Source organism: Chenopodium quinoa, unplaced genomic scaffold, assembly GCF_001683475.1.
Source record: "Chenopodium quinoa cultivar QQ74 unplaced genomic scaffold, ASM168347v1, whole genome shotgun sequence".
NCBI classification, from domain to species: Eukaryota; Viridiplantae; Streptophyta; class Magnoliopsida; order Caryophyllales; family Amaranthaceae; genus Chenopodium; species Chenopodium quinoa.
In genome coordinates this window covers 5,126,675-5,136,650 of record NW_018744092.1, presented here as the reverse complement: position 1 = coordinate 5,136,650, position 9,976 = coordinate 5,126,675, and positions in this window count along the sequence as shown.

The window sequence follows — 9,976 nt, the reverse complement described above, 5'->3', positions numbered from 1 at the left end:
ATGCTCGAATGGTGCTAGAGCAGAAGAAGAATGACCGATTGTCAGAGTTGGCTTCTACGTCTGATCTTCAAGACAATCTCCACAATGCCTCTTTGAGGTATCCAAAATCAAATTATGAGAGCCAGACAGGCGGTACCTCATATCGGTCCGGCTCCCAGAAACAACAGGCGGTCCCGTATGCGCAACCCCAGCCATATGTTCCGCAACCTCAATATTTTATGCAACCGACTCTCTTTGGAGGACAGACGACAAAAAATGTCCAGCCTTTCGACTGGCAACTTCAGTTGCTTAGACTTGGAGAACAGCCATCCGCTTTCTCCAAAGAGATAATTGAGGCTGCCCAGCCGGCCAAAGTGAAGAATGTCTTGGTAGGAGCCTATGATGGCACTACTAACCCTGAAGATCATCTGATGGCGTTCACCAACCTAATGTACCTTCAAGGGTTGGATGATCCCACATGGTGTAAATGTTTCCCGGCCACATTGAAGGGTATTGCCCAACAATGGTTCGGCAACCTGCTGACTGGTTGTGTAAACAATTTCAAGACCCTTGCTTACTTGTTCACCTCAAATTTTGCGATGAACATCCCTACTAAGAAGACGACCCTTGACCTAGGGACTATACAGCAGGGAGAAAAGGAGGGATTGCGTTCCTACATCAGGCGGTTTAACCTGATGAGGATTCAGATACAGGGGCTGCCGGATGAGGTAGCCTATACTGACTTTTTTAGAGGGCTGAAGGACGGGTCGAACTTCAAATTTGATCTTGTCAGGAAGAGGTTAACCACCCTCCAGGAAGCCATGATGGAGGCGGATGCCTATATTTTCAGGCAACTGACCTCTGTAATACTGGGAAGCAGTCGGACGGAAAGAGGTCCGACAAAAGAGAGAGCCGACCAAAGCAGTCGGCAAATAGAGAAGAGAAAAAGAGTAAAGAAATCTGGGCGGTCGACACCTCTTCACAATCGTCCCAGAAAAAGAAGAAGGAATATAAACCATACTTTCCCAAGTATGAATTCAATAAGGATAGCCATGCTATCCTCAAAGAAATCAAGGGCCGGATCTCAATTGAGAAGCCGGCCGCCATGAAAGGTTCTGCCAGCAATCGAAACCAAAACAAATTCTGCCATTACCATGAGGACATTGGTCATGAAACCAATGAATGTATAAGCCTCAAGCGTCTCCTGGACCGCCTGGCAGACCAGGAGGACCTTGACTCCTATGTCAAGAAGTCCAAGGGGAATGCACCCCCCAAACAAAAACAGGCGGCCAGAAAGAAGCACCGGGTGGCCGACAGCTCTGACACTGACGACGCGGTCATCTATACCATAGCTGGCGGCTTCGTTGGAGGCGGACCCACCATTCGGGTCAATAAAGATAACATCAGACGACTAGAAGTCAACTCCGTCAACCAGGGACGGACCTCCAAATATTCATTTTCAGAGATTGTTATCACTGAAGAAGACTTGTGAGGTATTAAGGGGTCGCATGATGACCCCATTGTAGTTGAATGCAAAGTGGCCAACTAGAGAGTTAGCCGGATCCTCATAGATACCGGCAGTTCTTCTGATCTAATCAGCAACAAGTGCTTGGCAAAACTCAAGTACAAACCTGATAGCATACATCCGTTGTCTCACCCATTAGTGGGATTTGGAGGAAGCGTCGTACACCCAGTGGGACGAGTGGATCTACCTGTCCGCCTGGGAGAGAAAGGGAGGGTCGTCACATGGTGGTCCGGTTCTTATTAGTCAAGGAGCTCTCGGCATACAACATGATCTTGGGACAACCTACCCTGAACAATTCCAAAGCTGTCATCATACCGTCTCTCATGTTGCTCAAGTTTGAGAAGGATGATGGAACAGTCGGCTCCTTAAGGGAGACCAGAAAATGGCAAGGGAGTGTTACCTCTTTGTTGTCAAGACTACTGTGGCAGCAACCGGCCCCAGTGGAGAAAAGAACCTAATGCTCAAAGAAACAGCGCCTGCTCAAGAAGCAGGCGGCAAGAAAAGAAAGGCAGCCCAAATGGGGGCCGACAGAAAGGATAAACAATAGCAGTCACTGATTGAGGAGCGGTCAAATGAGTTCCGCCTTCAGCCGGCTGGTGAGCATGTAGACGTCATTCTGGACGATTCACGCCCTGACCGAACTGTTAAGGTCGGGACGACTGCTCTTGCTAAGTTTGGTGATGAATTTCACCAACTGTTAAAAGAATTCCAGGAAATATTTGCATTTGAAGTGCATGAGATGCCAGGTATTAGTCCAGACTTGGCGGTACACAAGCTAGCTGTTGATCCAAAGAAGAAGCCGGTTAGGCAGAAGAAAAGGAATCATGGCGAAGAAAGAAACAAGGCGGCCGCCAACGAGGTGAAAAAGTTACTAGACGCCGGGTTCATTTGGCAGTGTTATTTCCCAGGCTGGGTTGCAAATGTAGTCCTGGTAAGAAAACCGAATGGTACCTAGCGATGTGTGTGGACTACACAGATTTGAACAAGGCATGTCCCAAGGATAGCTATCCATTGCCAAAGATCGACAGTCTGGTCGACTCTACAGTCGGCCATGCCCTGATGAGCTTTATGGACGCCTACTCTGGCTTCCATCAGATCCCTCTGTGGAAGAAGGACCAAGAAAAAACGGCCTTTGTCACAGAACAGGGACTCTATTGTTACACGGTCATGCCGTTTGGTCTGAAGAACGCCCCAGCCACCTTCCAAAGAATGATAAACACAGTGTTCTTTGAACTAATTGGAAGGAATGTGGAGGCATATATTGATGATATGATTGTTAAATCCAAACTTCAGACAGATCACATGGCCGACCTCCGAGAAACATTCGCCACACTCAGGCAGCACCGAGTAATGCTCAATCCTAAGAAATGTATTTTTGGAGTTGAGTCTGGGAAGTTCCTCGGATTTCTGATCAACCAAAGGGGGATAGAAGCGAACCCTGACAAGGTACAGGCGGTCATTGATATGCAGTCGCCTCGTACCATCCGAGAGGTTCAGAAGTTAACAGGTTGCCTCGCGGCTCTGGGGAGATTCCTCAGTCGAGCAATCGACAAGTGCCTTTATTTCTTCCAGGCAATCAAGAAGAAAGCAATGTTTGAATGGGGGCCGGATGCTGAGGCGGCCTTCCAAAAGTTGAAAGAACACCTGCACTCCTTGCTGAAAGAAGTGCTCTATATGTATCTTGTTGTGTCTGACCACGCTTTAAGTGTAGTCCTCCTTGCTGAAAGAGACGGCTGCCAGCTCCCGGTATACTTTGTCAGCAACGTTTTAAAGAATGCCGAGTTAAGGTACCCCCTGGTTGAAAAATTCGGCCTTGCTCTCTTCATGGCAGTGAAAAAGTTGAAACCCTACTTCCTGGCACATCCGGTAGTTGTGTACACGGACCAGCCAATCAGGCGGCCCCTGACCACCATGGAGTCGTCAGGCCGAATGATAAATTGGGCGATTGAAATTCAGAGTCTTGAAGTAACATTCGAACCAAGAAAAGCACTGAAGGGGCAAGAATTTGCTGACTTTATAGTAGAAATGACTCGGCTACCTGACCCTGAAAATATTGATCAAGTCTGGAAGCTCTATGTGGACGGGAGCTCCACTATGAACGGCTGTGGGGCAGGCGTCATATGTCAGTCGCCAGAGGGTGACAGGTACGAGTATGCGCTTCGCTTCAAGTTCCAAGCCTCGAACAACGAGGCAGAGTATGAAGTCCTGTTAGCCGGTATCCGCATGTGCAAAGCTGCCGGCGCAAGAAAGATAGCCGCTTGTTCAGATTCTCAATTAATAATAAGCCAGTACAATGGTGATTATGAAGCCACTCATCCGGCCATGATTAAATACTTACAGGCAGTAAGGCAGGCGGCAGGGTCACTTGAGGAATTCCATCTAACCCAAGTACCCAGGTCCGAGAATAACCAGGCGGACGCCTTGTCCAAACTGGCATCCTCGACCTCATGCAACACTCCAAGAACTGTATTCTGGGAAGTTATGGACAAATGAAGCATCGAAGAGGATCCTATTGGAGTCCTTGACAGAAGTTCCACTTGGATGGATGACATCCGAGCCTACTTAACAGCCGGCACCTTGCCAAATGATCACTCCCAGGCAGTGCTACTTAAGAAACGGGCGTCCAACTTTGAAATATGTAAAGGAGAACTTTTCAAGAAAGGGTATCTACAACCTCTCTTGAAATGTGTTACCCCAGAAAAGGGGCGAGAGGTCTTGGAAGATTTACATTCAGGGTACTGCGCCTCTCATGTAGGCGGCAGGTCGCTTGCTCAAAGAGCAAGGCGGCAGGGTTATTTCTGGCCTACTCTAGAAGCAGACGCTATGGAGATGGTTAAGAAGTGTGACAAGTGCCAAAGATTTGGCAAGTTGATTCATCGACTGGCCACTGATATCACGGCTATCTAGAGCCCTATACCGTTTGCCAAATGGGGCATGGATATCCTAGGTCCCTATATGCCTGCAACAGGCAGTAGGCGATATATATTGGTAGCAGTCGACTACTTCACCAAATGGGTAGAGGCTGAGGCAGTTAAAGGTATCAAAACCAAAGACGTAATTTCTTTCATCTGGAAAAATGTCATCACTCGGTTCGGAATACCCATGTCTATGGTTTTTGACAACGGTCCCTAGTTTGAGACGCCTGTTCTCAAAACTTGGTTGGGAGACCAAGGTATCTCTCACTACTTCGCATCAGTCGGCCGACCACAAGCAAACGGTCAGGTTGAGGCTTTCAATAAAATCATCTCAGACGGTATAAAAAAGAAGATCGAACGAGCATGCGGCCTATGGGCAGATGAACTACCACATGTTCCCTGGGCCATCAGGACGACTGAGAAAGGGGCGACTGGAGAAACTCCATTCCTCCTGACTTATGGGGCAGAAGCAGTTCTTCCCATTGAGCATTATGAGCCGACCCTTCGCATAATGCTGTATGACGAAGAGGCCAATTGGGAGTCTATGCGCCTGACATTGGATTCACTTCCAAAGCGTAGGGGCAATGCTGCCCTACGCCATGAAATCTACCGCCTGAGAATGACAAGGGCATACAATAAAAGGGTACACAGGCGTCCACTCAAAGTGGGGGACTTTGTACTAAGGAAAATGGAATCAGTCGGCAGGGCGAATGAGTTAGGGAAATTAACTCCCAACTAGGAAGGACCCTACCGTATTTATGAAGAAGTTAGGGACGGCACCTACCGCCTGGAAACACCAGACGGTCGGCCCCTACCTAGAACTTGGAATGTAGATAACTTGAAAAAATACTCTTTTTGATTAATGTAATTGCCGAAAGTTATTAATAAAAAATTGCAAATTTTCTTCATCTCTATATATTGTGAATAGAGGGGCATGCCGCCTGATCTAAAAGCAGACGGCTACTCTCAAATTTCTACCAACTGAGGGACACGCCACCTGGTCTAACAGGCGGCTACTCTCCATGATCAGCCCAGGCCCCTAGCCACCTGATCATTCTGAATTTTTAAACCAATACGACCTGTCCCAACTTATAGCAGGCGTCCGGCAACATCCATCCGGATGAGATTCGTCGCAGAGAGCAGCTCCCTTTTGGGTGGAATAATGCTCTATAAACCAAGTACACGGCACCAAGACGACTGTCCCCAAGGGCAACCACGTAGCCGTTTTGAGACAAGGATAACTCTTAACACTTACCAAGCAAGTGTTAGTAGTTGACATCTGAGTCGGATAACCGCCTGTATTACTTGGGATAAGTACAGGAGGTACCTCTTGAGTTAATAGCCAACAAAAATTGGCAAATCAAGGGGATCAGCCGGCCTCCGCTGCCTGGTACCTCTACTACTCAAGCAGAAGAGACGGCGACTGAGTAACCCCAAGGTTAACTCATAGTCACTCCCTCAGACTTAGTCTGGAACCTAAAAGGTTTTGAGTGACCCGCCTGTTTTCTGGAAGACAGGGCCACTCTAACCACTATTCCTACTAGGTCACCCATCCTTGGGTTAATAGCCAACAAACATTGGCGAAACAAGGGGAACAGGGGTCCTAGAACACTATTCCTACTTGTATGAAGCAAAATATAAACAGGTGTCCTGATTGTAGAAAGCCTGCTCCCCCAAACTTGGTAAAATAAGTACATCCAAAACTAGTTGTCCAACCAACGATATCAGGCGGACCAAAGATAAGCGACTGTTCCCAGACCTAGGCGGCTTATCCCCTATACAAATATTTTCTAAAAACCAAGTTTGGAAAATAATATCAAAGTTGATTGTCGTCTAAACAGTTGAACTAGTCGGCATCCAGCCACTAAAACTCATAAAGCGGCTCAGAAATTCGTTTTGTAAGATCATTTTGCTAAGTATGCCTTGGAAGTACGACTAAGGTCATGGCCGACTAATTGCCTCTTCTGAAGAAAGACAACCAGTCGTCCAGGGGCATAAGCAGTCGTCAAAATTAAAACTAATGGTTCCCACTATACTTAGCAAAATTAATCGTCAAAATTGAACTTTTTGAGTTTTTCAGCAATCAAACGGCAAAATAGCCAAATCAGTCGAGATGGCATACAAGCGGCTACAAAGACCCCCCATACTTGACAAAATTAATAGCAAGAGAAAGAAGCATGGATCAAAGACGACTAAATAGTCGCCAGTTAAATTAATAAACAGCCGGTCAAAGACTGGCAAAAATATTCATAAACTCCGGCCCCCTGGCCAGGTAAAGAGACAAAATAAACGGCACGCAGGCCGAAGAGAAAGTTTGAAAAACATAAGGCTTTAAACATTGGGATCGGAGGAGGGGCTTCTGTTTCAACAACCGCCTAGTCAAGATCAATTGTGGGCGCATCGTTCTTCGAAGCGTCTTCGTTGGGCTCATTCGCAGGGGCCGGCTCCTTTGGCGTTTCGGCCTCACCCGACACTACCTCTTCCTCGTCCTCAGAGCTGGAGGCAGCCGTCTTCTCTTCCCTTTCATCCTCATCAGCCGCCTGCTGCATAATTTGGCGGTTGTATTCGTCTTTGCAGGCGGTAAATTTGGAGTACCATTGCCGGTAATCACTTTTGGGGAAGAGTGTAGACCAGGTCATCTTCATGATGTTGTTCGATTCATCCATCATGGCCTTTGCTAAAGCGAATTTTTCAGTCTCGAACTTGCCTTTAAGTTCTTGAGTAATGAGCGCCTCCTGTTTGGTCAGCCGGTCTCTGAGAGACTCATTTGTCTTCTACAGAGTCTCGGCCTTATGACCAATATGCTGGAGCGCCTGCAGCTTCTCCTGAAGCTCTGTAACCTTCTTCTCCAGCTCCAGGTTTCGTTTTTTAGCCGCCTCCAACTGACTCTTAATCTCCGAAGTGGCAGCCGCCTGGTAATAAAGAATGTCAGTTGTTAGAATTTCGTTCCGGGCAATTTGAAACATTGCCTTGTTAAAATCAGAGGCGGCCATGGCTTTGACAGCTTTACCTCTTGGTTTTTGGCATGAATCGGCCTGCGAAGGCCGTGTACTCGGAGCAGGGTCTGAAAAAGAAAAAACAGGCGCCAGGCTTGCAAAAATCAGGCGATAATGAATTGAGACATTTCTAAAAGCCAAGTATACCTCGGAGAGCAGCCCCATAATCCCATCAAGGTCAAGAGTGCCGACTCCCTTGACCGCATCCCTCTCGTCATGAGGGATGGCCTTCACTATTGACTTGGCCATTCCAACCAAGTAAGGTTCCTGGTGGCCGCCTGCACAAGAAAATAGAAATCAGAACCAGAAGTAAAATATTGAAGAAAAATGGCAAGGGCCAAATAACCAGGTATACCTCTTGGGGGCCGGTTGTCCTTTGGGACGACAGCCTGTTTTCCCGCACTTTGCTGGGTTATTGGCTATTTCTCAGCCGCCTGCTTCCTTGAGGAACCAGGCATGCTGCCAGTCGCTTGTTTTCGAACCTTAGGGTTTGGCTGCTGGGACGAAGAGAGCCGGGACGAGCTAATCTGTAAACCAAACAGAAGAATGTTATTATGACTGCGCAAATTACTAAAGAAAAAATCAACCAAGGTTCAAAGCTCACCTTGGGCGCCTCTTTGGAGGGCGAGTCAGCAGCTGGCTCATTTATGGCCATTATAGAGGCCCTAAGTAGGGCGGCTGCCTTCTTGGACATAGAAATTTTGTCCATAGCGTCGGCTGCAAAGAAGAAGAACCAAGAGTTAAACGAGGAAAATTTGAGTAAATAATTTATATGAAGACATAAAGGCCAGCTACCTCTAGAGCACAGACTACTTAGGCCACAGGCGGCCAAAAGGTACTCATCATAGAGCCACTCAAACTTGGGAATGCAGTTCAAAGGAACTAGCTCCTTTTTCCCAGTAGTGGAGTCGGCCCTAATCTCCACTTTGAAGAGTCCTTTCTCAAGGATCTCCTTGCGGGCCTGCTGAGGGACAGGTGGCATGTTGCAGCCGCCTGCTAGAAGAGGTGGATCCCTATTCCACCTATTGTAACGTTTGTTCAAAATTTTGTGGGGATCGGAGATTATGAAGAAGGTGTTTCTCCAATCCTTCCATTTATTTTCCTTTTCCCTTATCATGGCGTAGCCCTTGTGGCTAATGATTTGGTACCAGCCGGTACCGCTTGCCTTAGGGGTCCGGCTCAAATAGTTCATGTGGGCGAACGCCTCAAAGTTAGGGTCTGCCCCGTGCATTTCACATCCGGCCACATAGCCAAGGATGTTGAACCAAGAGTTCAGGGCTAATTGCCATAGCCCCACCTCGTATCCGTCGAGGATTTTTTGTACAGCCGGATGCAACGGAAACCGAAGACCAGCTTTAATGTCCGCTTCATAGCAGCCAAAGCACTCGTCCGCATAGCTGGACCCTTCCGGCCACACGACCGTGTCCTCAGCATCCGGCACGAATAAAGAAAACTCTGGACCCATCACATGGTCCATCTTAAAAGTCTCAACACGCTCGTTCATGGCCTTGATTCAACCTTTCGGTACGTGGCAGAAGTAGGGGGTATGAGATTCCCTTCGAGAGGTGGACGGCCCAGCCCAGTCGTCCCCCTTTTCAATAGCATGAGATAGTCTGGCCTCATGCAAGCGCGAATTCCTTTCTTCAGAAGTTAGGAAAGGCGATCAGAAGAGTTGCTGTCAGACCCACTCTCCGAGGAGTCCGACTCTTCCCCTCTAGAGGGGGCCGACCCCTCTTCTTCGGCAGGGGCCGGCTGTTGACCAGACAGGTCAACAACAAAGTTTGAAGGGACAATCTTAGTCCCATCTTCAGAACTTTCAGTAGCAGGGTCACTCGGAGCCCTGGCAGATTCAGGCGACCTGTCCGAGAGCTCGCTGACAGGAGCATAGAAAGAGGAACCGTCCGAGTTTGTGTATCTGGCAGTCCTCTTGGTTCTTGCCATAGTATCCTGCACAGACACAGAAACAGTCGGACTTTGCACAAAGGGCAGGGTTGGTTCCAGAAAAGGTGAGTCGGTACTCCTAGTCCTAGATTCAGCCGTCCCCGCTGACCGACTGATCATTAACCTAGGTCGTGCCGAGTGCTTTTGAGATATCATATTTCACAAGTAAAAAGAAAAAAGGAAAGTTCAAGAAGGAACAGACGATTACCTGAGTAATGAAATCTGTTGAAGGTAGAATGAAAAAGCAGCCGTCCAAAGTAGCAGTCGGCTGGAAAAACAGTCGTCAAAAGTCTAAGAAATTCTGAAGTGTCAGAGCTCAAGTCCAAGGGTCCGCAAGTTCTTTCAGAAAGTTTGCAAAAGTATGAATGAAAGACTTTCGATCAAGGCCCTTATATAGGGAAAAAATGGAAGACGAAAGGTCACTTCTAAAATTCAAAAGCGGGCGGGAAAACTGCTCAGCCAACCACCAGTAGACATCTGTAGCAGGCCGTCGCCTGTTACAGGCCGCCACTTGTCACAGGCCCCACGTGACCAGTCACGTGCCACCTGTGAGGGGCAAATGATTAGGGGGTTTTTCCCCGCCCAGTTAGGATGCGCCACGTGGACCAATCAGGGCCTGA